This window comes from Muntiacus reevesi, chromosome 1 (genome assembly GCF_963930625.1).
Source record: "Muntiacus reevesi chromosome 1, mMunRee1.1, whole genome shotgun sequence".
In the NCBI taxonomy this organism is placed as follows: Eukaryota; Metazoa; Chordata; class Mammalia; order Artiodactyla; family Cervidae; genus Muntiacus; species Muntiacus reevesi.
In genome coordinates, this window is record NC_089249.1 from 83,501,529 (window position 1) to 83,528,770 (window position 27,242).

The 27,242-nt window shown below is 48.1% G+C and overlaps 8 non-coding genes across 8 annotated transcripts; 5 read left to right on the top strand and 3 right to left on the bottom strand.

Moving 5' to 3' along the window:
* The first annotated feature begins 3,348 nt into the window (after positions 1-3,348).
* On the top strand, positions 3,349-3,512 carry LOC136156508 (U1 spliceosomal RNA). The gene has a single exon (XR_010661049.1). It is a non-coding gene; the product is annotated as a U1 spliceosomal RNA (small nuclear RNA).
* Positions 3,513-6,010: 2,498 nt separating this feature from the next.
* LOC136156509 (U1 spliceosomal RNA) lies at positions 6,011-6,174 on the bottom strand. The gene has a single exon (XR_010661050.1). It is a non-coding gene; the product is annotated as a U1 spliceosomal RNA (small nuclear RNA).
* A 4,595-nt stretch (positions 6,175-10,769) lies between these two features.
* TRNAQ-CUG (transfer RNA glutamine (anticodon CUG)) lies at positions 10,770-10,841 on the bottom strand. Its single transcript has one exon. It is a non-coding gene; the product is annotated as a tRNA-Gln (tRNA).
* A 3,261-nt stretch (positions 10,842-14,102) lies between these two features.
* Positions 14,103-14,176, top strand: TRNAN-GUU (transfer RNA asparagine (anticodon GUU)). The gene has a single exon. It is a non-coding gene; the product is annotated as a tRNA-Asn (tRNA).
* A 582-nt stretch (positions 14,177-14,758) lies between these two features.
* Positions 14,759-14,831, top strand: TRNAV-CAC (transfer RNA valine (anticodon CAC)). Its single transcript has one exon. It is a non-coding gene; the product is annotated as a tRNA-Val (tRNA).
* A 516-nt stretch (positions 14,832-15,347) lies between these two features.
* Positions 15,348-15,419, top strand: TRNAE-UUC (transfer RNA glutamic acid (anticodon UUC)). Its single transcript has one exon. It is a non-coding gene; the product is annotated as a tRNA-Glu (tRNA).
* A 773-nt stretch (positions 15,420-16,192) lies between these two features.
* On the bottom strand, positions 16,193-16,263 carry TRNAG-CCC (transfer RNA glycine (anticodon CCC)). Its single transcript has one exon. It is a non-coding gene; the product is annotated as a tRNA-Gly (tRNA).
* A 5,519-nt stretch (positions 16,264-21,782) lies between these two features.
* On the top strand, positions 21,783-21,854 carry TRNAH-GUG (transfer RNA histidin (anticodon GUG)). Its single transcript has one exon. It is a non-coding gene; the product is annotated as a tRNA-His (tRNA).
* Positions 21,855-27,242: the final 5,388 nt, after the last annotated feature.

The following is a 27,242-nucleotide window of genomic DNA, read 5'->3' on the forward strand; positions in this document are numbered from 1 at the left end:
TCACTCTGGAGCAGCTGCCACCCTTCACTGAAATGTCCGGGAACCCGGTTCACCCCGAATCGCAAAGCTGCTGGCCTGGCAATTGTTCTGGCAAAGTTCCGTTGGCGGTTCCGTGCGGAGCAGTGAGGTGGGCTGTGTGGGTCTGCGGGTGAGCGGAAGTCCTGGTGGCTGCCTTGGGGATGACTGGGCGGCAGGGAACCCGCGCACACTCCACTTTCCCCTTTTCAGGCCGGTCTGCAGCATCTGGGATGGGAAACTGGAAAATCGGAGCATCAGTATTTATTTAGAGATAAGGAGATAAACAGCCAGTCGGTTTCCTGACCTTAGAGTGTTTATTCTTTGAAGAAATGTGGGATGGGATCAGGGTCTACTCTTTCCCATTACAAGTTTTGAGGCATATGTAACTGTATATTATATATACGTACACATTATATGAGTAAAGCTCACTGCTTGTGTTTCCAACTTAAACGTTTGTGTAATTATATGTATCACTCATAAAATTCTGGGTCTTGTGTCATGTGTAGGAATGTTTTCCACTATAAAACCATAAATTGGGGGTGGGGGGCATTCTCGAAGCAAGCAATAGGCCCATTACTCCCCCTCTGATGGGCTGATCACACGAGCTAGTAGACTGGCAGACCCTCTCAGCCCAGGAGGTCACTGCTTTCGTCTCTCTAGGAAGGTTCGTAGTCACTGAAAAGTGTCAGTAACAAATAAAATCACACCCAATCTTCATGCAGTGTTGCTCCCAAAATGCAAGAGCTTACACCCAATGAAGACACGCAAAGTGCCATGTGCCCAGGCATGGTCTACAAGCTTTAAATGGGTTTACTCACTTAATCCTTTCAAAAGGCTGGTATCACGTCATCATCCTCATTTCACATATGAGAAACCTGAGACATAGAAAGGTTAAGTAACTTGTCAAGTCAGTCAGTGAGTGGGATCCGAAAGCAGGAATTTGAACTGAAGCCTTCCTGGCCCCACGGTCAAAGAAGAACACAAACCGTAAAAATGCTTGACAAGAAATTTAAGTCCGTATATTTCTTCTGAAAAAACACCCAAGAGGAGTCACGTAACAGGCATTCAGTTCAGTTGCTCAGTTGTGTCCAACTCTTTGCGACCCCATGGGCTGCAGCACGCCAGGCTTCCCTGTCCGTCACCAACTCCCGGAGCCTGCTCAAACTCAAGTCCACCCAGCCATCTTGTCTTCTGCCGTCCCCTTCTCCTCCTGCCTTCAATCTTTCCCAGCGTCAGGGGCTTTTCCAGTGAGTCAGTTCTTCGCATCAGGTGGCCAAAGTATTGGAGCTTCAGCTTCAGCATCAGTCCTTCCAATGAATGTTCAGGACTGATTTCCTTTACGATGGACTGGTTGGATCTCCTTGCAGTCCAAGGGACTCTCAAGAGTCTCCTCCAACACCACAGTTCAAAAGCAGTATTTCTTTGGCACTCAGCTTTCTTGATGATCCAACTCTCACATCCATACACGACTACTAGAAAAAACCACAGCTTCGACTAGGTGGACCTTTGACTGCAGAGTAATGCCCCTGCTGTTTTAATATGCTGTCCAGATTGGCCATAGCTTTTCTTCCAAGGAGCAAGCGTCTTTTAATTTCATGGCTGCAGTCGCCATCTGCAGTGATGTTGGAGCCCAAGAAAATAAAGTCTGTCACTGTTTTCACTGTTTCCCCTCTATTTGCCATGAAGTGACGGGACCAGATGCCATGATCTTCGTTTTCTGATTGTTGAGTTTTAAGCCACGTTTTTCACTCTCCTCTTTCACTTTCATCAAGCGGCTCTTCAGTTCTTCTTCGCTTTCTGCCATAAGGGTGTCGTCGTCTGCACATTTTTGTTAATCTCAGAGTTAATCTCAGGGTTGATTTCCTTTAGGATTGACTGGTTGGAGTTCCTTGCTGTCCAAAGGACTCTCGAGAGTCTTACCCACACCCACAAATCGAAACCGTCGATTCTTCTGGCTCTCAGTCACCGTCACCGTCCGCAGTGATTTTGGAGCACAAGAAAATAAAATCTGCCACGGTTTCCACTTTTCCCCCATCTATTTGCCATGAAGTGATGGGACCAGATGCCACGATGATCTTAGTTTTTTGAATGTTGAGTTTTAAGCCAGTTTTGTCACTATCCTCTTTCATCCTCATCAAGAGGCTCTTTAATTCCTCTTTGCTTTCTGCCATCAGAATGCTATCATCTGCATATCTGAGGTTGTTGATGTTTCTCTGGGCAATCTTGACTCCATCTTGTGAGGCATCCAGCCTGGCACTTTGCATGATGTACTCTGCATATATAAGTTAAATAAGCAGGGCGACAATATTTTACAGCCCTGACATACTCCTTTCCCAGTTTTGAACTTTATTGTACCTAGGTTTAATACATAAGACCTTATTATATCTTTTGCAGGGAAAATAGCTTGATATGATGAAAGCTTAAAGTACATGTAAATGAGATATGAGCTTTGGGTAAGCGCTTTAAAAAAATTATATTTTAGAGATGTCTACTTCAAATGATCTTTCCAGGTATTTGGTAAAGTCCTAGAGTTGTGCTGACTTAACCGATGGAAGTAAATTAATTAACTAGGTAGTTTCAAAAAAATAAGATACTGAGACATCAATTACTAAGTAAACTAAGGTATTTAGGAATACTAATAAAAAATGTTTGAACTAAACTTAAATTCTCAATGAGTGAAATTCAATTCTGACGAATAGAAGTTCACGGCCAGTCGCGACGCTTAATGCGTTTTACTAGACACACACACAATACTGCATCACAAAGACAACTGGATTTGAAAGGAACCGGTTTCCCCTGGACTGCTAAATGTTCCGTTCTCCCCCATTGAACGCCGTTATTTGAAAAAAGGTGCACAGGCTTCAGCCGACCGCCAGAACGGTGCTGGGCAGGACGAAAGGCAGGCAGGCAGGCAGCGGAGCACGCCAGGTCCCAACACACAGAGGCTGGGAGAACAGGAGCGGGAGGCGGACGTCACTTCCCTCAGAGGGCGCCCGGCGGCAGGTCGGCCCGGCCGGACGGCGTGGGAGGACGGAGGCGGGGACTAGGGCGGGGCGGGGGCTGGAGGGAAGCGCGGGTTCCCGTTGACGTCATCGATGGGGCGTGTCGTATGCAGATGTATGAGCGCAGGGGCCGCTGGTCCGTGATCTGGTGCTTAAACACGATATGGTCTCCCGTGGTGTGGGAGAGAATTCAGGACTTTTTGCTTGAAAGTGCGTGGATCTGCTGTGTGGAAGGTCCCAGAAGGCTCGGGGACGTGGGGAGTAAAGTGAGCGTGTGTGTACAGTGTAGGGCGTATGAGGTTGAGGTGGGGCGGCAGGCTGGCAACTCATACTTACCTGGCAGGGGAGATACCATGATCACGAAGGTGGTTTTCCCAGGGCGAGGCTTATCCATTGCACTCCGGATGTGCTGACCCCTGCGATTTCCCCAAATGTGGGAAACTCGACTGCATAATTTGTGGTAGTGGGGGACTGCGTTCGCGCTTTCCCCTGGCTTTTCTGTGTGCTTAAGAGTAGAACAAGGTGGGGGGTTCTGGTACAGCCGCGGTGAGTGTCGCAGTATTGGGCAGGTCTCCCAGCCTTCTAGCAAATCAGAGCTAAACGTGAAAGCCGCGACCCGACCGGTGGGGTCGCTGCCAACAGCCGCAGTCTGCGCTTGAGAGAGCGGGGGAGTCGTTTTTTTTCCCCCGTCGAGTGAACGCGCGCCTGTTTCCGGCCTTAACACTGGGAGCGTGCCCGGGATAGCATAGGTGCGGCTTTCTGGCGTAGGCTTGTTTTAGGTTGAAAAGTTTAGGCGGTGGGAAAGGCTTGCCTGGGGCGAGGATACAACATTGAGGGGCCCTTACCTGGGCCAAACAACGCGGAGTCGACTCGGGTGAAAAGTCAGGGAGGCGCCGTCTGCCTGTCCTGTGAGAGAGGATGCATGCAACTAGCCATTTTCCAACCAGAGGGATTGGGTAGAGAGGGAGGCGGGAAGGGGGGATCAGGATGGGGAATACATGTAAATCCATGGCTGATTCATGTCAATGTATGACAAAAACCACTACAATACTGTAAAGTAATTAGCCTCCAACTAATAAAAATAAATGAAAAATAAATAAATAAAATTAAAAAAAAAAAAAAGAAAGTGCACCTGACATGCTTCAGCAGTCTGGCAAACTAGGAAACCTCCTTAACATCCCTTCTCATTAAATGGCAGTAGAAATCGTACTTTTTTTTCTTCTTTCGGTCAAAACTAGTTTTCCTTTTCTTCCGATGTGAAAACATCCAGAAGAAAACCCCAGGCCAGTTGTCGGCAGTTTTGTGGGCTATTTGCCAACCTCTTTCTCAGGATGTGTTGTGCTCACTTCTGATTGACAAAATCCTGGCAAATAGAAACCACTGGGCCAAACAGAAAAGACAGGACCATGGCGGGAAGGACTGTTCTCCCCCTCGTGGCTGCCTCGGGGGCGGCACATGTCATACATCCGCTCACTCCCAAAAAGCCTCTGAGATTGGAGGAGGCGCTGGCAGTGGGAGTGGGGTGATGCTTAAGCGGTAGATACAAAGAAAACTAACCAAAAAGCACACAGGATGCAGTTAGAGGATCTAGGTCATTGAAAGTGAAAAGTAGAACATCCTCCTCTGTCTCCCCAATTACCGGAGATTTCATTGCTCAAATATGAAATATCTGCAACAAGACCAAGGTTAATTTTTAGTGGCTTACTGATGAGAACTAAAAAGCCTCTTGATGAAAGAGGAGAGTGAAAAAAGTTGACTTAAAGCTCAACATTCAGAAAACTAAGATCATGGCATCTGGTCCCATCACTTCAGGGCAAATAGATGGAGAAACAGTGTCAGACTTTATTTTTGGGGGATTCAAAATCACTGCAGATGGTGACTGCAGCCATGAAATTAAAAGACGCTTACTCCTTGGAAGGAAAGTTATGACCAACCTAGACAGTATATTAAAAAGCAGAGACATTACTTTGCCAACAAAGGTCCATCTAGTCAAGGCTACGGTTTTTCCAGTGGTCATGTATGGATGTGAGAGTTGGACTGTGAAGAAAACTGAGCACCAAGAATTGATGCTTTTGAACTGTGGTGTTGGAGAAGACTCTTGAGAGCCCCTTGGACTGCACGGAGATCTCATCAGTCCATCCTAAAGGAGATCAGTCCTGGGTGTTCATTGGAAGGACTGATGCTGAAGCTGAAGCTCCAATACTTTGGCCAACGGGATTGGGGGCAGGAGGAGAAGGGGACGACAGAGGATGAGATGGCTGGATGGCATCACCGACTCGATGGACGGGTTTGAGTAAACTACGGGAGTTGGCGATGGACAGGAGGCCTGGGGTGCTGCGATTCATGGGGTCGCCAAGAGTCGGACACGACTGAGCGACTGAACAGAGAAAAGGCGGGGCAGAAATACGAAGAGGCCGCTTGGGGTGGGAAGGGGTGAGTGGGATGGTATCTAAGCAGTAACTCCCACAATGACTAAGGCATGTAACAAGCAAGACAGCTGAGCACGCAAGAAATGAAGCCTCTGAAAGCAGGACACTGGTTGGAAAATGGCTAGTTGCATGCATCCTCTCTCACAGGACAGGCAGACGGCGCCTCCCTGACTTTTCACCCGAGTCGACTCCGCGTTGTTTGGCCCAGGTAAGGGCCCCTCAATGTTGTATCCTCGCCCCAGGCAAGCCTTTCCCACCGCCTAAACTTTTCAACCTAAAACAAGCCTACGCCAGAAAGCCGCACCTATGCTATCCCGGGCACGCTCCCAGTGTTAAGGCCGGAAACAGGCGCGCGTTCACTCGACGGGGGAAAAAAAACGACTCCCCCGCTCTCTCAAGCGCAGACTGCGGCTGTTGGCAGCGACCCCACCGGTCGGGTCGCGGCTTTCACGTTTAGCTCTGATTTGCTAGAAGGCTGGGAGACCTGCCCAATACTGCGACACTCACCGCGGCTGTACCAGAACCCCCCACCTTGTTCTACTCTTAAGCACACAGAAAAGCCAGGGGAAAGCGCGAACGCAGTCCCCCACTACCACAAATTATGCAGTCGAGTTTCCCACATTTGGGGAAATCGCAGGGGTCAGCACATCCGGAGTGCAATGGATAAGCCTCGCCCTGGGAAAACCACCTTCGTGATCATGGTATCTCCCCTGCCAGGTAAGTATGAGTTGCCAGCCTGCCGCCCCACCTCAACCTCATACGCCCTACACTGTACACACACGCTCACTTTACTCCCCACGTCCCCGAGCCTTCTGGGACCTTCCACACAGCAGATCCACGCACTTTCAAGCAAAAAGTCCTGAATTCTCTCCCACACCACGGGAGACCATATCGTGTTTAAGCACCAGATCACGGACCAGCGGCCCCTGCGCTCATACATCTGCATACGACACGCCCCATCGATGACGTCAACGGGAACCCGCGCTTCCCTCCAGCCCCCGCCCCGCCCTAGTCCCCGCCTCCGTCCTCCCACGCCGTCCGGCCGGGCCGACCTGCCGCCGGGCGCCCTCTGAGGGAAGTGACGTCCGCCTCCCGCTCCTGTTCTCCCAGCCTCTGTGTGTTGGGACCTGGCGTGCTCCGCTGCCTGCCTGCCTGCCTTTCGTCCTGCCCAGCACCGTTCTGGCGGTCGGCTGAAGCCTGTGCACCTTTTTTCAAATAACGGCGTTCAATGGGGGAGAACGGAACATTTAGCAGTCCAGGGGAAACCGGTTCCTTTCAAATCCAGTTGTCTTTGTGATGCAGTATTGTGTGTGTGTCTAGTAAAACGCATTAAGCGTCGCGACTGGCCGTGAACTTCTATTCGTCAGAATTGAATTTCACTCATTGAGAATTTAAGTTTAGTTCAAACATTTTTTATTAGTATTCCTAAATACCTTAGTTTACTTAGTAATTGATGTCTCAGTATCTTATTTTTTTGAAACTACCTAGTTAATTAATTTACTTCCATCGGTTAAGTCAGCACAACTCTAGGACTTTACCAAATACCTGGAAAGATCATTTGAAGTAGACATCTCTAAAATATAATTTTTTTAAAGCGCTTACCCAAAGCTCATATCTCATTTACATGTACTTTAAGCTTTCATCATATCAAGCTATTTTCCCTGCAAAAGATATAATAAGGTCTTATGTATTAAACCTAGGTACAATAAAGTTCAAAACTGGGAAAGGAGTATGTCAGGGCTGTAAAATATTGTCGCCCTGCTTATTTAACTTATATATGCAGAGTACATCATGCAAAGTGCCAGGCTGGATGCCTCACAAGATGGAGTCAAGATTGCCCAGAGAAACATCAACAACCTCAGATATGCAGATGATAGCATTCTGATGGCAGAAAGCAAAGAGGAATTAAAGAGCCTCTTGATGAGGATGAAAGAGGATAGTGACAAAACTGGCTTAAAACTCAACATTCAAAAAACTAAGATCATCGTGGCATCTGGTCCCATCACTTCATGGCAAATAGATGGGGGAAAAGTGGAAACCGTGGCAGATTTTATTTTCTTGTGCTCCAAAATCACTGCGGACGGTGACGGTGACTGAGAGCCAGAAGAATCGACGGTTTCGATTTGTGGGTGTGGGTAAGACTCTCGAGAGTCCTTTGGACAGCAAGGAACTCCAACCAGTCAATCCTAAAGGAAATCAACCCTGAGATTAACTCTGAGATTAACAAAAATGTGCAGACGACGACACCCTTATGGCAGAAAGCGAAGAAGAACTGAAGAGCCGCTTGATGAAAGTGAAAGAGGAGAGTGAAAAACGTGGCTTAAAACTCAACAATCAGAAAACGAAGATCATGGCATCTGGTCCCGTCACTTCATGGCAAATAGAGGGGAAACAGTGAAAACAGTGACAGACTTTATTTTCTTGGGCTCCAACATCACTGCAGATGGCGACTGCAGCCATGAAATTAAAAGACGCTTGCTCCTTGGAAGAAAAGCTATGGCCAATCTGGACAGCATATTAAAACAGCAGGGGCATTACTCTGCAGTCAAAGGTCCACCTAGTCGAAGCTGTGGTTTTTTCTAGTAGTCGTGTATGGATGTGAGAGTTGGATCATCAAGAAAGCTGAGTGCCAAAGAAATACTGCTTTTGAACTGTGGTGTTGGAGGAGACTCTTGAGAGTCCCTTGGACTGCAAGGAGATCCAACCAGTCCATCGTAAAGGAAATCAGTCCTGAACATTCATTGGAAGGACTGATGCTGAAGCTGAAGCTCCAATACTTTGGCCACCTGATGCGAAGAACTGACTCACTGGAAAAGCCCCTGACGCTGGGAAAGATTGAAGGCAGGAGGAGAAGGGGACGGCAGAAGACAAGATGGCTGGGTGGACTTGAGTTTGAGCAGGCTCCGGGAGTTGGTGACGGACAGGGAAGCCTGGCGTGCTGCAGCCCATGGGGTCGCAAAGAGTTGGACACAACTGAGCAACTGAACTGAATGCCTGTTACGTGACTCCTCTTGGGTGTTTTTTCAGAAGAAATATACGGACTTAAATTTCTTGTCAAGCATTTTTACGGTTTGTGTTCTTCTTTGACCGTGGGGCCAGGAAGGCTTCAGTTCAAATTCCTGCTTTCGGATCCCACTCACTGACTGACTTGACAAGTTACTTAACCTTTCTATGTCTCAGGTTTCTCATATGTGAAATGAGGATGATGACGTGATACCAGCCTTTTGAAAGGATTAAGTGAGTAAACCCATTTAAAGCTTGTAGACCATGCCTGGGCACATGGCACTTTGCGTGTCTTCATTGGGTGTAAGCTCTTGCATTTTGGGAGCAACACTGCATGAAGATTGGGTGTGATTTTATTTGTTACTGACACTTTTCAGTGACTACGAACCTTCCTAGAGAGACGAAAGCAGTGACCTCCTGGGCTGAGAGGGTCTGCCAGTCTACTAGCTCGTGTGATCAGCCCATCAGAGGGGGAGTAATGGGCCTATTGCTTGCTTCGAGAATGCCCCCCACCCCCAATTTATGGTTTTATAGTGGAAAACATTCCTACACATGACACAAGACCCAGAATTTTATGAGTGATACATATAATTACACAAACGTTTAAGTTGGAAACACAAGCAGTGAGCTTTACTCATATAATGTGTACGTATATATAATATACAGTTACATATGCCTCAAAACTTGTAATGGGAAAGAGTAGACCCTGATCCCATCCCACATTTCTTCAAAGAATAAACACTCTAAGGTCAGGAAACCGACTGGCTGTTTATCTCCTTATCTCTAAATAAATACTGATGCTCCGATTTTCCAGTTTCCCATCCCAGATGCTGCAGACCGGCCTGAAAAGGGGAAAGTGGAGTGTGCGCGGGTTCCCTGCCGCCCAGTCATCCCCAAGGCAGCCACCAGGACTTCCGCTCACCCGCAGACCCACACAGCCCACCTCACTGCTCCGCACGGAACCGCCAACGGAACTTTGCCAGAACAATTGCCAGGCCAGCAGCTTTGCGATTCGGGGTGAACCGGGTTCCCGGACATTTCAGTGAAGGGTGGCAGCTGCTCCAGAGTGAGGCGCTGTGAGTCGCCCCAACCCAGGGACCGCCCCGCCGCGGCACCCGCGCGCTGCTCTCCCTTCGGGTTCATCCTCTGTTCTCTCCTGCTGTTGCCCTTCCGGCGATCTTTTCGCCGGCCTTACCCCTTTCTTTGGAGGAGGAAATGGCAACCCACTGCAGTATTCTTGCCTGGAGAATCCCATGGACAGGGGAGCCTGGCGGGCGACAGTCCATGGGGTTGCAAAGAGTCGGACACGACTGATCACAGAGGACGCAGGCACCCCTTTCTTTTCCCGTCCTCCAAAGACAGCTGCGTCTTTGAGTCCTTTGTAACCGCTGAAAGTTCCAAATTACAAGCCTCGGAGAGATGCTCCTTAGCACCGCGAAGGGAACACCTTAATAAGCTATTCAGGTCCATCACGGGCCTCATCCGTGTTTTCCTCCCACGCAGTAGAGGACACAAGTGTTTCCATCCGCTCACGTCGTGGGGTGCCTTCTCGGTGGAGCAGAGTCTCGGCAGGACGAAGGGGGCCCGGCCGGGGGTGCGGACTCCGAGCGGCCCGTCTCCCCTTCGGTCCGCAGCAGCCTGGCCGGGCGGCCGTGGGTCAAGGACCTGGGGTCTCCTCAGACGCCAGAATCCTCTTTCGGGCTGAGCTTGGGACCAAAGGACGCGATTTCCAGGAGTGAAGGTTCAAACCTTGGCCGAACAGCGGCTTTGCGTGCCCAGCGGAGACTTAGGAGCGAGAACCTCTGAATAAAATCAAAATAAACTGGGATAGGGTCAACAACAATTCGGAATAATAGAGAACCTAACTAAAACACAGTTCTTCCCAGTCAGGTCTGGGACCCTGGACCCGAAAGCTGCCATCCTGGCTGATCAGTGACATCGCAGGCCCTCCCCGCCACCATTTACTCACAGGGACAACCGTGCAGCTACAAGCCGTGCGGTGCGAAGCCCCCTCGCGGGGCAGGACTCCGTGGGCTCAGCCTCTGCCTTTTACTCCAGAGACCCAGGGGACCCGACGGGGGGACGGCACTGGGGGGGTCGCTGCGCCCCTGGGCGGGGGTTGGAGGGCAGAGGAGGGGCCGGGCTCTGGTGGGCAGGGATGGGCAGAGCCGCCCGCGCCCAGCGAGGACGCCCCGGGTCGGGTCGGTCCCACACCTGTCCGCCGTGTCCGTGAGAACCACGCCGCTGGGGGTCGCGGGAGCCGGAAGGCAGGTCCTATGAGGGGTGTAAAAAGTGTGCCTCTTCTAACTAGGCAGAAAGGTCCCACCGAGATTTGAACTCGGATCGCTGGATTCAGAGTCCAGAGTGCTCACCATTACACCATGGAACCCCCTCGGGAGGCACCTGGCCTCCACCGCCAGAGAACTGTATCCGCTTCTTTAGCCGCCAGACGTCCCACCCGTAAGCTCAGGGCAGTTCTTCTAAGGCCCTGAGGAGACTCCAATACGGCTGACTCCCGCAGGTGCTCATCCCTCTTGCTTTCTCTCTGCTCCTCTCCTTTGATCGACGCAGCTCACTCTCACCTCAGAAAATGAGGTGAAATCCACTTTGGGTTTTGTGCCAGGGAGGACCCCCTTAGCTCTCCATCACCAACCGCATAGTCTGCCTAGGTTAACCAGAGTGTCCCATCTTGAGGTAAAATTTCTGCAAATAAGAGTGTTGTTTTCCTTTTCTTTGCCTTCACCCTTTTCCCATCATAGCCCAGAGCGGGCAGACGGTTGTCAGGGCAGGAGGCGGGGTTTCCTGGGTCCCTTAGTTTTCTCATAGGGCTGATTACACTCCTAAGCCGCCACCACCACTTACATATAACATATAACATATAAAGCGTGTCAGCGGTGGAGTGGGAGTGGAGGCAGGAGAACGCTTCTTCTTCATAGATTTCTGATTTGGAGAGGGGTAAGTTCTTCTCACAAGAGGTGTCTATTTGTTACATTTGCCATGTAAGTAAGAACAACTATTTACATAAAACAGTCGGACAAACCAGCTATACTCACCTAAAAGTGAAGTCAGTGCCGCACAGTCGTGCCCGACTCTTTGTGACCCCACAGACTGTAGCCCGCCAGGCTCCACTGTCCAAGAGAGTCTCCAGGCAAGAATACTGGGGTGGGTGGCCATTCCCTTCTCCAGGGGATCTTCCGAAATCAGAGGTTTAACCCGGCTCTGTTGCATTGCAGGCAGATTCTTTACCTGCTGGCTCACCAGGAAAGCCCCATACTCACCTGGGGTGACTGAAGATCAACCACATGTCGCGGAGGACACGAGACAGGGCTCTGACACTTAGGCAGTCACAGACTCTTTGACCAGGTCGGTCAAGTCAGTTTCTCTCCCATTTCTTAACATATCAAACCCAGAAATTGCAGTTTTAAAAAAGACGTACAAATATCAAGGTATCCAAGAGCACTGATTGCTGAATCATAGAGGATGCACATCCAAGCTGTCTTAAGTACAGACAGTATTTATGTGCACAAAATACCACCACACTAAATATTTACATGTAGAGTAGATATAAATCCTATCATGGCTCCGAGTAATAATCGTTACTTCTTCGTCGTATCCTAAAACTGTTTCTTCCCTAATCTGATACACAGAGCAGAAAAAAAAAAAAACAGCACCTGTTTTTAGCCGGCCAAAAAACAGAGTCAGAAAGAAGCCCAGTGTTGCCTGGAGACGTATTTTGTTCCCAGAGACTGGACAGAGGTTGACTCAAGGAGGAAGGAGGCAAAGGGGAGGCGGGAGGCTCTTGCTATGAGGAGGAAGTTCACAGCTCCAGGATAAGAAGATGAAACTTCTTGGAAACTCAAGATGTTGAGTGGTAACGAACAGCACAAAGTGCTCCACCAGGAGAACTTGAAGAAGGGTCAAGGTTTATGGGTACAAGGACCTGAAACGGACTCTGACTGATATAGGAAGAAAATAACGCCCTGGGTTTTCTCATTACCACCACGCTGGCGCTGCTTAGAGCCCCGCGGCCGTTCGTTAGCTGGGCTGTCCGTGCGCGTGTCCCGGGAAACCATCAGGTGGGAAGGACTTTTAAAAATGTGGGAGGAAAGAGCCAAAAGCTGAAGATAGTCCAATATCACCGGTCTTCTTAGCTCTACCGTGGCCAGATTTTAGTTTGGAAGAATTTGAGGTTATTGAGGGCAACGGCGGGTGGCAGAAATCAGACTCGGTGGAAATCTAGGTTGGCTCCAGTTGAAACAGCTTGAACGGGGTCCCTGCGACTCACCTTCTGCAACCAGTTACGAGAGCGATGACGTCGAAGTGAGTGGGTAGAAATGAGAAGACCCAGAGTTTCCATCTTTCCTGCCCTGCTCCTCTCCATCTGCACTCTGCCTTGACCTATCCATGGGACCCCTCAAGGCATGCCAGGTACTTCCTCCAAGGCCACATAAGGACAGAACGATTTTTACAACCCAGAATGTGTGCACCTGAGCACAGCTTAGTTGGGCCTTTCTTCTCAAAAGTGGGTGTATCAAGATTTCTCAGCTGTAGGGATGGGAAGAAGACCAAGAAGAGGAGAGAAGGCAAGAGAGGGAGGAGGGGAGGGTAGAAGCACGAATGCTTTTATTCTCTCCTTCCTCCCCTCTCCTTCTGCCTCCTTCATTCTGGGGTTTGCCGGCCCTCTCCCTCCTCCCCCACTCTGCTACCAGACTGAAGCAGTGCTCACCACTGGGGATCCTGGCCCCAGTCTCCTGGGAGGTCTCAGTGCGCTCCCCCCAAACCCGCCTTCCCCGCTTGGTCTTCGCCCTTTCCCGCTCCCAGGTGGACCCCACAGAACGCAGTCTACCCAGCTGGGCGCTCCACCCGGCAGGCAGTGCTCCGGAGACCTTGCCCGCCCAAAGGGGTGCTGCGAAATCCAAAACCCGGGATAAAGGCTTTTAAAACAGAACTGTTCACTTCGAAAACTATCCCGTATTTCCATTCTCAGGGGTCTTCATGGGACGAAGGGCAAAAGACGATAATGTACTCATCCAAGTCCTGGAGCGCCCCAGCGAGTGCCAGACTCTGTCCTGGGCGTGCTGACACAGGGCGACCATCTCCGCGATCTGTGTGCTTAGTCGCTAAGTCCGTCCGACTCTTTGCGACCCCATGGACTTAGCCCGCCAGGTTCCTCGGTCCATGGGGATTCTCCAGGCAAGAATACTGGAGTGGGTTGCATGCCCTCCTCCAGGGGATCTTCCCAAACGAGGGATTCAACCCCGGTGTCCTGCATTGCAGGCGGATTCTTACCGTCTGAGCCCTCAGGAAAGCCCACTCTGGTGGAAACCGCCTGGTGGACACAGGAAAGCGAAGCACAACCTCGGCCCTGGAGGCCTTTGCCAGGGTGGGCAGACTCTCATCCATTGGGTGTAGGGGAGGAAACGGGGAAGAGCAATCATGGGAGCCCACCGGGTGTTCAGCTGTCCTTGGATCGATTTCCGTTCCGGCCCGGAAGGATCGAGCCCTGGATGCCGGTTTCTCCGGGGGCGCTGACATCTGTGGCGGGTATGGGACAGGGAAATGGCACTGTTTCTCTGGGGGACAGAGCGCTCACCCTGGGAATGCCTTAAGTGTCTACTCCATACGGAGTCCAAAAGAGTCGCGTACTGCTGTCTCTGTGGCGCAATCGGTTAGCGCGTTCGGCTGTTAACCGAAAGGTTGGTGGTTCGAGCCCACCCAGGGACGCTGGGGTGAGGTTTTTTTTTAGAGAACACCAAAGAGACTCCCTTTTGCCTAGGGGACACCGGAGAAGTGCTGCGGCGAACGGGCTTGCGGAGAAAGGGCGCAGGAGTCAGGTGCAAAGGGGCAGCGAGGAGGGCGGGTCCCGGGTGGACTGGAACCGTCGGTCATTCCTGAGAGCCCGGAGCGCTGACCGCCGGCGCCGTGGAAAGGGCCACCGAGGCGCGGGTCCGCAGCCTGGGAGGGGCGGCGTCCACACCGCTGGGCTGCGGGGTCTCCTGGGCCTCGTGCGGCTTCCGGGAGCTGGGGAGTCGGCGGGGGCGACCCCTGAACTCAGGCTGCGCAGCTGAGGGTCTGAGGATTCTGCGTTGGATGCGGGACCCCGAAGGCAGCCTGTGGGGGCCCGAGGGTCCTCACTTCAGGGGAGAGGAGGAACCCGGAAGCAGGGCCCTCGGGGGCCGCCGTCTCCGTGCCTGAGACAGCTAGGGGCGTCAAGGTCCCTCTTTCAGAGTTAACAGTCGGTGGTGTGGATAGCGGTGACGGGACCTCGGGATTTCATGGATACTGTCTTCCAGCAGAAATTGTCCCGTTTCCGTAGTGTAGTGGTTATCACGTTCGCCTCACACGCGAAAGGTCCCCGGTTCGAAACCGGGCGGAAACAGTCCTCCTGCTTTTTTTCTCCCTGAGATGTGCGTTCTCATTGGCAGAACCTACAGGCGCGAAAGGCCCGGGGTGAGGCAGGGGACGCAGGTGCAGGCAGAGTTGGTGACCACCTGGAAGTTTATTCAGCGCTCGGAGACGCCCCGGAGCCAGGTCAGAGATCTGGAGGTGGACGGATCCGCTCATCACCCGCCACTCATCACCGAGCCTTCTTTCTTACCAAAGAAAACCGAGGTTCACAAAGAGAGCAAGACCTGGGCTCGGCAGCACGCCGCGCTAGAGCTAGAGCAGGAGGGACCCAGCCCGCTACTTTGTGTCCTTGCCCCGGAGCCAAAGCGACGCCCAGGACAGGAGAGGCGAAGGCCGATGAGCGGCGGGGGCAGGGCTGGGAGCCTCGCACAGCTGCACACAGCCCTGGGCCGCTGCGACATTTCCTTTCCAGCTTTCTGACTTTCTGAAGGCTCGTCTTGCACTCACCTTTCACCTGGAGAAGCTAAATAAGCGTCTTGTGTACAGCTCCCTGGTGGTCTAGTGGCTAGGATTCGGCGCTTTCACCGCCGCGGCCCGGGTTCGATTCCCGGTCAGGGAAAACTTTCTTTCTTCCACCGTCTGCACTCACACAAGTCTCTCTCTTCCTGCCCAGATCGGAACTGTATTTTGCGTAAAGGTCCAGTGCAGAACATTTCTGCACAGAGTTTCTAAATGCCGCTGAGTCCTGGACCTCAGGCTGGCTGTTGGAGCTCAGATGCCATGAACAGCCTGGGCTGGCCAGCTCTGGCCTCCACTCTTTTCTCCTGGCATGGTAAACCCAGAGTCTTACTTAACAGAGTTTCCATACAAAGAGAATGTGAGGCTTCAGTTCCAAAAATTCATTAAAAACCCAAAGCAAAAGCTTTTCTAAGATACCAAAAGTTTGCAAGAATACTAACATCCTATATTCTGTACCTAAGTGCCCAGTTGCCATCCCATTCTTTCTTTATGTAAGAGTTATGACATCGTACTTGGTAGTAATGTGCGGATGTCTCAGGATTGTTCCTTTCCTTTGGCGTCCCTCTCAAAGCTAACTTCCCTGGGACCTGTCTTCCAAGGTCAGGGAACAGCTATACCGTCCAGAAGAGGGCCTCTTGGCCCTTCGGAAACCTGGAATCCGTTCTCTTTTGGGTTGCTGAGTCCTTTTGGACTTCTTGCCAGCCCTTGGACTGTAGCATTCCTCTGTCCATGGGATGCTCCAGGCAAGAATACTGGAGTGGGTTGCCATTTCCTTCTCCAGGGGATCTTCCCAGCCCAGGTCTCCTGTATCTCCTCAGACAGATTCCTTATCTTCTGAGCCACCAGGGAAACCTAAAAGAAACAAGGCCACAATGCATTGGCCGGGAATCGAACCCGGGTCTCCCGCGTGGGAGGCGAGAATTCTACCACTGAACCACCAATGCCACTCTAGGGGGGAATGTTTGCAAAGACTGCCTAGTTGGACTTCTATTCAGGTCTTTCTCAAGTGCAAGCCACTCATGCCCTTTGTTTCCCGGACGGTCTAGGCTTTCATCCTCTGCCCTCCGCGGCACCGGCTGCCCTCTGCCTCCTGAGGGTTGCTTTGGCGGGCAATCAGGTGTGCTCTGGCTCCCTCTGAGTGGTGGAACCGCCTGCTGCTCGTGCTCACTGGCTCAGCCTTGTCCAACTCTTTGCGACCCCTTGGACTCTAGCTCACCAGGCCGCTCTGTCCATGGGACTTCCGCGCTCCTTTGCTAGAAACCCGTCGAGGCAGTGCAGCTGCCCCCGTGGCTCTTGCCTGGCTCCCTGTGCCCTGCAGGGAGCATCAAGTGTTCTGTCAGGACACAGGGGTGAAGAATCCTTCCCTGTGGTTGGAGGCTGAGAGAACCAGATGGGAAATGCTGCAAAGGGAGGGGCATATTCTCAAAAGCTTTCCAGAGCTGCTGTGTGGCTGCGGTCGGTTGGGTGGCTGCCCTGTGACAATAATGCTTAGTTAGTCTTGTGTTCTGGCCTGGACCCAGTCCCAGGTCCGCTCTGAATTCAAGCACAGAGGCACCCTGCTTTCCCACACATACGTCGTTCTGCCTCTCTCCAAAGCGGAGCTCTGGACCACCCTTTCTATCTCAGTGACTAGCAACTATATGGGTCATTTTTTTTTTTTTTTTTTCCCTTTAACTTGATTTTGCTGAAATGTAAGTCAGGGATATAAAAAAGGTTTAGCTTTAGATAAGTTAGTGCTCTCCATGCTACAAACAAGAATAGCATTCAAGTTGATAATAAGGATGAGGCTCGAATACTTTTACACTCCTGAAAATTCTAATAATCGATGTATAATTACATAGAAAATATTTGTCCTGTCATGCTCCCAGCGATGACTCCTGGTCATGCACCACACTGCTTTAAAAATTTTGGTCTAAAAACTACTTCATGGTGACTTTCAGATTTATTATTATTTATAAAGTTTAAAATTATGTATCTCAGTAAATTAAATATATCATATAATACCTTTTAAATCAAGATTCAGTCTTTAGATTCTCAAAATCATAGTGACATAATAATTCCCCTTTCAATTTGGGGTAAATGTTTTTAGGTCTCATCTAATATGTGATTCTAAGCAGCATTTATCAGTCACGATTCAGTTCAAATTTCTCTTTTAAGACCTATCATTAACTTTAAGTTCTCTGACGGATATTAAATTGGTTGAATTAATGTATAATATTTGCCTGGAGAATTTCTAATTATGGTAAAAATAATGCTGCCCATATTTTTATAGAGTATACATAGAAAGGCTATAGCTTAACAGCTTAAGAGGATGTGTGGGTACCTTTAGCAGATGTTCCTGAATGTAGCCATAATGTCACTTGAAGATGAGTACAACACATGGACTCTCTAAGCTAAGGAAGGACCTGTTGCTTACCTGAGGTACTCCTTTATTAAAAAAAAAAAAAAATTCCTGATTCTTAGTTACCTGCCTTCTAGATCTCAAGTCAACCATTTTCCCATGTGGTATGTAATTCTTTTCTTACTCAGTGCTGGAGTCCTTATGCACTGGCAGGCAGATGAACCTGAGAAGAACATGACAGGTTGTTCTTCTGCTGTGATTCTTATTTGTCTCTCTGTGTGTGTGTCTTATTTTTGATGCCTCTTGGTGTGAATGCACCAAGGAGTGGGACCTTGACTTTGCTCCTGATAACAGCAGTTTTCCAGGAGAAGGGCCTGGTACCTGGTGAGCACCTAGTAAGTGCTTCCTGACTGAAGGACTCCTAATGCACAGTTCCAGAAAACTGGTGAGGAAGACAGAAAATCCACAGCAGCCTAGAGTATAAAGGACAGAGAGAGACAGAAGGGCATACACTCCAAGAGGGAAAGAGAAGGGCAGAGGGAAATGTCCTAGAGCCTAGAGACATCCTCAACTGAGTACGGAAAGTCCAAAGAGCTCTTGTTTCCTCATGAGCTTCAACTGAGGAATCAGTGGAAGGCGAACCAGGAACTCTCAGGATCCAGGTTTGCACAAGATATATTATCGGTGCAGGATTCTGTAGCTTGTACCAACTTGTCTCACTGTCGAGATATCATTCGGAGACAGTCTCAGGCTTGCAAATGCACCGGTAAATTGGAGGGAGACCCCTCATTAGATTGTGTGCATCCAACCTAAGCCAAAATACAACTCATAAAGGGGAGGTAAGACGATAAATGTCTGGAACCAATGAGTCTTTTTTTTCCCTTTAAACTCCTGTAATCCATAAGCTGCTCTGCAAGAAGCTCTCCAGAGTCATTCTGGCTGGTCTTCTCTGGAGTGAATTACTGGGTCACTACTATAAACACTTACAATTATTAGAATACTTTCCGATCAGCTTGGAACTTTAGCTGCTGAATATGTGCGATCTCTGGGAGATGAACACATTGTCTTTTCATTGTACCTCCCGCTAAGCTGAGTCAGTAGGGCACAAATTCCTTTGTTAGAGTAACAGACATGTGTATTGACAATTTCTTGTGATGGCAAGACCATGAAGAAAAAGACTCTTTCCTTGAGTTGGCAAAATACACTGGAATATAAATTAGAACGTCTATTTAGGGAAAACTAAGAACATACAAGGGATGCCTTCAGTTTCCAGCAAAGGTGCAGTGACAGAAATCAGACTAACCCTCCTTCCTAAATCTCACTCTCCCCCTTTGCCCCGCTCCCAAAGGAACAAAAAGACAAAGAGCATGAAATACTAGCTTCTAAGCCACTGAAAATCAGGCTTTAGCAAAGGATAGCAAGCCCTGAGAGGTGACAAGCAAACAAGATGAGTCTTGCCATGGGCCCAGCTTCCTGCTTTCAGTGAGTTCCCAGGCTGGGCACCAAGAGGAGGATTTGAGGTCAATCCACTGGGCTCAAGAAGCTGAGTGCTGGTGGAGAGCAAGGCAGCTAGAGTTCACAGGACAAAGATCCAGTGATTGTTATTTGCAATGCAGAAGTCGAGATACAGATGTAGAGAACAAAGGTATGGATATCAAGGGGGACAGGGGAGTTGGAGGAACTGGGAAGTTAGGATTTACCTATATGCGCCACTGATGCTATGTACACAGTAAATAACAAAGGGGAACCTACTCTATGGCATAGCGAACTACTGGATGTTCTGTGGTTACCTAAATGAGAAGGAAATCCAGAAAAGAGGGGATATATGTATATGTATAGCTGATTCACTTTGCTGTTATCACAATATTGTAAAACAGCTATACTTCAATAAAAGTTAATAATAAAAGAGAGAAACATGAAGAAAGGCCCAGTGATGAGAGAGAGTGGGAGACGGAGAAGGCTGGGATATGAAAGTGTCTCCCTCAAGTACTCAGCAGAGTAACGACTGGGGTATCCTTATGAAGAAAGTGTCTGCGGCCAAGGAAAGAAAGTTTTAAAAAGATCCTGGTGCAATGCCTGCTGCTCACACAGGACAAGCAATTGTATTCGATCCCCCCAGACAGAACTACTCCTCACTCATGGGCCATTGGGAAGAACATTCAGAGAACTCTTGTTACAGTATTGGGAATAAGTAGCTCTAGACTAACCTACCTAAAAAATCATGAAAGGAAGATCCAAAGGGATCAAACCATTTATAAGTCACTCGAATGTACCCCAGGTAAAACTCAAGAAGATTCGTAGGAATACCAAAATAGCCAGTGCCCCAAATGGGAAACTCTGACCACGCTTGGGCTCCAGTCAAAGGATGTCAGTCATGCAAAGAGTCAGGAAAATGACAGGTAAGAAGAAGATGGATGAACGAATGAGTCAATCAAATTGAACCAGAAGGGATACATGGGTGACTGATGCTCCTGAAAATACTGAGGGACGAGAAACAGTTTTTGGAGGAACAATGTCAGATAATTCCAATCATAGTAAAGATGAAAAACCCACCGATCCAAGGAGCCAAATGGACAGAATGAATGAGCACGACAACATGGAAAAAACACATCTAGTCCCATCGTAATTAAAGTGCTCAAAGCCATTGAGAAAGCATATAGTCCCCGAGGGACCAGAGGAAAAAGACCAGGTACATATAGAAACAAAACTACACTTGTCAGATCTCATCAGAAGCATAGAAGTGAGGGACTTCCCGGGTGTTGGATCCCTGGTTGGAGACCTAAGACCCCACAGGTCTCATGGCAAAAAGAAAAAAGAAAAAAAAAAAAAAAAAATCAAACATGAAACAGAAGCCATACTGTAACAAACTTAATAAAGACTAAAAAGAGAGAGAAGAGGAGAGAGATACATGGAACTTATAAGACAGTGGAGCAGCCTCTTCAAAGGACTGAAGCCAAAAAAGTCAAGGTGGAATTCTATCACTACCCACCTTCAGAGTCCTTCAATGTGAAGGTGAATAATGACCATTACAGACATACAAATGCTGAAAGACTTCATCAGCGCAGACCCACGATACAAGGAATGCTAAAGGAATCCTCCAGGAAGAACACCACCAGATGGAAGTCTGGATGTATGCCCAGGGATGAAGGAAAAGAGAAATGGTATCTGTATGGGGAAAATAAAAGATTTTTAATATAAATCTCTATAGAAATATGTAACTGATTACAAAACAGAACAGTGGATTTGCTACATGCTCAGCAAAGGAGAAACGTAAAGAAATACGGTTACTGGTTTCACTGCTTCAGGGAATTCTGGACTCCCAGTGACCTGGCAAACCTCCTGTGCGCCTAAGACGCAGGACAGGAGCATAGCGGTAGAGGAGCCCTTTTGCCGTTCCCGGAGAGGGTGCGCAGCGGAGAAAGAACCACAACCCTTCTGAGTGTTTCAAGGAAGGCTTTCCCAAGGTGTGTTTAGAACAACCAACCTTCCCGTGAACAGCCAAAGACACTAATAGATGGCGCCCCAGAGACACGCTACTCAAGTAAGGTACTTCTCATCCCCACGGATGGGTAATTACCCGCTTCCACGACCGGGGGAGCCACACACATTTGCGAGGGAAGAAACGCGCCAGAGACGCCCCGGGCCGGAGCCGCGGGGGCCAGAGGGAGGCTGAACGCCGGGTGGGCCCCGACTGGATCTTTGGGTTCTTTGCTCCGCCTGCACCCGACCGACCGTCTGCACCGCTGGTGTTGCCCTCCCTCGGCTCGGCCGCGGTCGGTGGGGCGGGAGCCGGAAGCAGCGAATGGGGAAGGTCTCGAGCCAAAGGGACGAAAGCGAGGAGCTGGAAAAGAAGCCGGCGAGGTGGGGACGAGGACAGCCAGGCTTCCCAGAAGGAACGTGCCGGATCTGGGGAGATGAGAATCGGTGTTTGGTTTCATTTTGCTTCATTTTGTCATAATGTATCAGAATTGAGAGAAAGAGCGGGGAAACCCATGATCGAGCATGAAAGACAGAAAACGAATAGCCGTCGTTTCCAAGAATGAAGCAGCGTATAACGATGGAAATCATTTTACCTCAAAGGACGTACATTAAAGGCCGTTCTCATCGCTTGATATGTGGCACGCCGTGATCGTATAGTGGTTAGTACTCTGCGTTGTGGCCGCAGCAACCTCGGTTCGAATCCGAGTCACGGCATGGCATCCGTGTTACACGGGGCATCTGACTTTCTTTTCTTCAACATGGTAATGGTCTATACTGGGTTCTCCAACATGTGACCGCCCGTTCTATCCAAAAAGAAAATTACTAAGGTGTATTCACAAGACAAGATGCACAAATCATTAATGAACAGCTGCTTGATGTGAAATAATCACCAAGATCAAGACGTACAAAATTTTTTATCAACCAAGTATGGAAGATACGCTTTGACACATGGATGAAGCACTCTGATACGTTTTCCAGGTAATGCCTATCCATCCCCTGCTACTTTAAACAGCTGAGTTTGTCCTTTCCTCAATTCACCAGAATGACTATAGACATTTTACTATCTAGGGATTATCAAGCAGAAATTCTGAAGTCAATTTCACCCTAGTAGGGAAACCACAGAGGTCAGAACGCCGGGATGACAACGGACAAGATGTTGCATTGGAGAAATCACCTTCAAGATCACCATGACTCTGCTGCCAGCTAACTACAAGCATGGGCCCCTGGGGCCAACGTCTTTCACTCAGGCTCGCCCTCCTCCCCTCCCCCACCCTTACCAAATCACTCTCTGCAAAGTAATTCTAGCAAAGATCTCCCAATCCTCCTGCCCCTCCCCACACAGGCAGAGCACACACTCTCAGCCACCAGACTCACTGCCTTTCATCAGCTCTTCTGGAACCACATACACGCACAGCCAGTAGTTGCTGCCTCATCTACTGCTGCCTCTGCAGGCTTAGTCCACACCCCCGGCCCCCATCCACCAGCCCCACTCCGTCGCTCACCTCTTGCTCTACCCTGGACATAACATTTGTCCTAACAGGTCTTCTGAGCCAGTTTCCCAAACAAAAGGGAATGCGTGCCCACTGCCTGGTAGAGACCACGGGGATTCCAAACAACAGCAGCTGGAGAGTCAGGCCATTTCCCTGGATCACCATCGTATTGATATTGTGATGTTGATTTTTACATGAACCATCTGCTTATGCTGCTGATAACAGTTTTCCCTTTATGGTAGTGAGATGAATTGGCTATTCAGAGTACTCGGGGAAATGAATGTGAATGAATACGTTGAAAGAGAATATTCTAAAAACCTGTTCTGCACTTGCTTAACTGAAAGCGGGTGGAGATGGTAAAAACCTGGGAGGCGGGGCATGTCCACTATTTCTGGGCCAGTCATTGGATCTAAACCTGTCCACTCTGGGAATACCCTGAGCCTGGGTCTCTGTCTCTGAGAGACACTTAGGAAAATCCATCGACACCTCAGTGACGGACCACAGCACCTGGTTCCCTTTTCCTGTGAAGTCTAAGCCAGGGATCACAAAGGTAATATTTTAATGACCAGACGTTATAAGAAAATACTCTTGACATATTTACTCGTTCGGAAAATAAACGTCATACGTATAAGGAGATCTCATTACATAGCCTCCAGCACGACTGCTTTTTAAAAAATTCCTACACTAAATGCTGACAAATATGGAGCAATTGCATCTGTACTAGTCAGTTCAAAATCATTCTAGAAGACTGTTCGCAGTTTCTAATAAAGTTAGTCTTGTACCTACTTCATGACCCAGCAATTGTAATACTTCTCTGAATGCACAAATGTACAAGAAGTTGGTATAGAAAATTCATCAAGAACACCAGTTAACACCAAAAAATCCCAACAAAATTACTCCAATAATACCAAAATTAATGAGATATCCTTAACACTTTGAATATGTCTAATGAACAAAATGTTGCATGAAAGCAAAATCAGTTACCAGATATGTAGCTTCCTTCATTTGAATTTCAAGAGCAGGCAACAGTACACTGTTGCAGTAGACCTCAGAAGAGTAGTAAAAGCAGCAATCTAGTGTAGGAATTGCCTAGAAAGTGGCTCAAATGACATTTCAGGGATGGGGGGAATTTTCTACAATTTGATCTGGGTGCTGATTACATTTGCAAAAATTCAACAAACTGTGCCTATAGTTCAATGATTTACTGTTTCTGTAAAAATCAGTGGCTGGTGGATGGAAAGGAACTGGTCTAGACCATGATGACTAGTTTGCATTTTATTGTAAACGTCTTAAATACGCCTTCTCCTTTAGTGTAAAAAAAAAAAAAATCACTGATATTAGAAATATGTTTACCAGAAAACGACAACAACAGCAACAATGACCATATTATTTTGTTAATGTAAACTATAGACAAGGCTCCTTGAAGGGCAATGTTTCAACTTTGGGGATGTGTTCTGCTTAACAGTGAGACAAACAGTCATTCTAGGTTTTGCTTTGACCGGCAGGTTTGTGCGCTGTGGGGTTTACTCCTCTTCTCGCTGCATCTTGCTTTCTGGGCCAGCAGCAAATTCTGTTCTCCCACTGCTGCTAGGGGGCATAGCTGGTGCTGGAATTAAAAGTAAACGGATAGAATATTACTCAACCAAAAAAAAAAAAAGCCGAAAAGAATGAAATAATGCCAATTATAGCAACGTGAATGGACCAAGAGATTGCCATCTTAGTGACGTAAGCCAGGCAGAGAAAGACAAATTTCATATGACATCACTTATATGAGAAATCTAAAAAATAACACTAAAACTGATACAAATGAACATATGTACAAAATGGAAATAAACCCATGGATATAGAAAACAACATTATGGTTACTAAAGGGGAAAGGGGAAGGGATAAATTAGAAGTTTGGGATTAATATATACACACTACTACTGTGTAGAAAACAGATAACCAACAAGCACCTAGTGTATAGCCAGGGACCTGTACTCAATATCTTGTAATAATCTAAAAGGAAAAATAATCTGAACCACAAATAGATGTATATGTGTGTATAACTGAATCACTTTGTTATACACCTGAAGCAAATACAGCATTATAAATCAACTATAAGTCAAACTGAAAAAAAGAAAAAAGGCAAATGGCAAGACAGGCTATAGACACTACCTTGCCTTAGCCTGGTTCTGAACCAAGGGTGCTGCTGCCACAATGCAGCACCTACACTATACAGTGACAATACACAACGTGGCATAAGGTAACTGTCCCACATAAATATACTCACACTGTGTTTGCTGTTTTATTTGTGGACACCTACAGAAGTTCGAGGTTTTTTCTCTTTCGTGCTCTTCTCTGATTCTCCCTCAGAGTTTTGCCAAGAGAACGCACCGGGCATAACAAACACTCTTTCCAACAACACAAGAGACGACCCTATACATGGACATCACTAGATGGTCAATACCCAAATCACACTGGTTATATTCTTCGCAGCCCGAAGATGGAGAAGCTCTATCGCCAAACTCAGACTTAAATTGAAGAAAGTAGGGGAAACCACTAGGCCGTTCAGGTATGACCTAAATCAAATCCCTTACGATTGATTATACAGTGGAAGTGACAGATTCAAGGGATTAGATCTGATAGAGTGCCTGGAGAACCATGGATGGAGATTCGCAACATTGTACAGGAGGCCTTGATCAAAACCATCCCCATGAAAAAGAAAAGAAAAATGCAAAATGGTTGTCTGACGAGGCCTTATGAATAGCTGAGAAAAGAAGAGAAGCAAAAGGCAGAGAAAAGGAAAGATATACCCAAATGAATGCAGAGTTCCAGAGAAGAGCAAGGAGAGATAAGAAAGCCTTTCAAGGTGAGCAGTGCAAAGAAATCGAGCAAAACAATTAAAATGGGAAAGACTAGAGGTCTCTTCAAGAAGATTAGAGATACCAAGGGAACATTTCATGCAAAGGTGGGCACAATAAAGGACAGAAACAGAAGCAGAAGATATTAAGAAGAAGTGGCAAGAATACACAGAAGAACTTCACAGAAAAGATTTTCATGACTCAGATAACCAGGATGGTGTGATCACTCACCTAGAGCCAGACATCTTGGAGTGCAAAGTCACCTTAGGGACTCAAGAAGCATCACTGCAAGCAAAGCTAGTGGAGGTGAGAGAATTCCAGCTGGGCTATTTCAAATCCTAAAAGATGATGTTGTTTAATTGCTGCACTCATTTGCCAGCAAATTTGGAAAACTCAGCAGTGGCCACAGGACTGGAAAAGGTCTATTTTCATTCCAATCCCAAACAAAGGCCGTGCCAAAGAACGTTCAAACCGCTACACAAGTGCACCAATTTCTCATGCTAGCCGTGTAATGCTGAAAATTCTCCAAGCTAGGCTTCAATAGAATGTGAACTGAGAACTTCCAGATGTTCAAGCTAGATTTAGAAAAGGCAGAGGAACCAGAGATCAGATTGCCAACATCTTTTGGATAATAGAAAAAGCAAGAGGACTTCCCTGCCGGTCCAGTGATAAAGAATCTGCCTGCCAATGCAGGGGACACGAGTTCGATCCCTGGTCTGGGAAGATTCCAGGGATCTGGAATCTTAGTTGCTTCGGAGCAACTAAGCCCATGTGCCACAACTACTGAGCCTGCACTCTAGAGCCCAGGCTCCACAAGAGAAGCCATCACAATGAGAAGTCTGCACATCACAACAAAGAGTTGCCCCCACTCACCGCAACTAGAGAAAGCTGGAGTACAGCAATGAAGACTCAGCACAGCCAAAAGTAAAAATTAATAAATAAAAAAAAAAAAAGAAAAAACAAGAGAATTCCAGAAAACATCTATTTCTGTGTCATTGACTACACTAAAGGCTTTGACGATCATAACAAAGTATGGAAAATTTTTCAAGAGACCTCCTTCCCTGTCTCCAGAGAAACCTGTATGGAGCTCAAGCAGCAACAGTTAGAACCGGGCATGGATCAATGGACTGGTTGAAAATTGGAAAGGAGTACGTCAAGGCTCTATATTCTTACCCTGCTTATTTAACTTACATGAAGAATACATCATGCGAAATGCCAGGCTGGATGAAGCACAAGCTGGAATCAAGACTGCAGGGAGAAATATCAGCAACCTCAGATATGCAGATGACACCACCCTTTTTCAAAAAGCAAAGAGGAACTAAAGAGCCTCTTGATGAATGTGAAAGAGGAGAATGAAAAAGCTGGCTTGACACTCAGCATTCAAAAAGCTAAGGTCATGGCATCTGGTCCCATCATTTCATGGCAAATAGATGGGGAAGCAATGGAAACCGTGACAGACTTTATTTCCAGGACTCCAAAATCACTGCAGATGGTGACTGCAGGCATGAAATTAAAAGACACTTGCTACCTGGAAGAAAAGTTATGACCAACCTGGACAGCATATTAAAAAGCAGAAACATAACTTTGCCAACAAAGGTCCATATAGTCAATGCTACGGTTGTTCCAACAGTCATGTACGGATGTGAGAACTGAACTATAAAGAAGGTTGAGCATGGAAGAATTGATGCATTTGAACTGTGGTGTTGGAGAAGACTCTTGAGAGTCCCTTGATCCAGGAGATCAAGTCCTTTGATGAAGGAGATCAAACC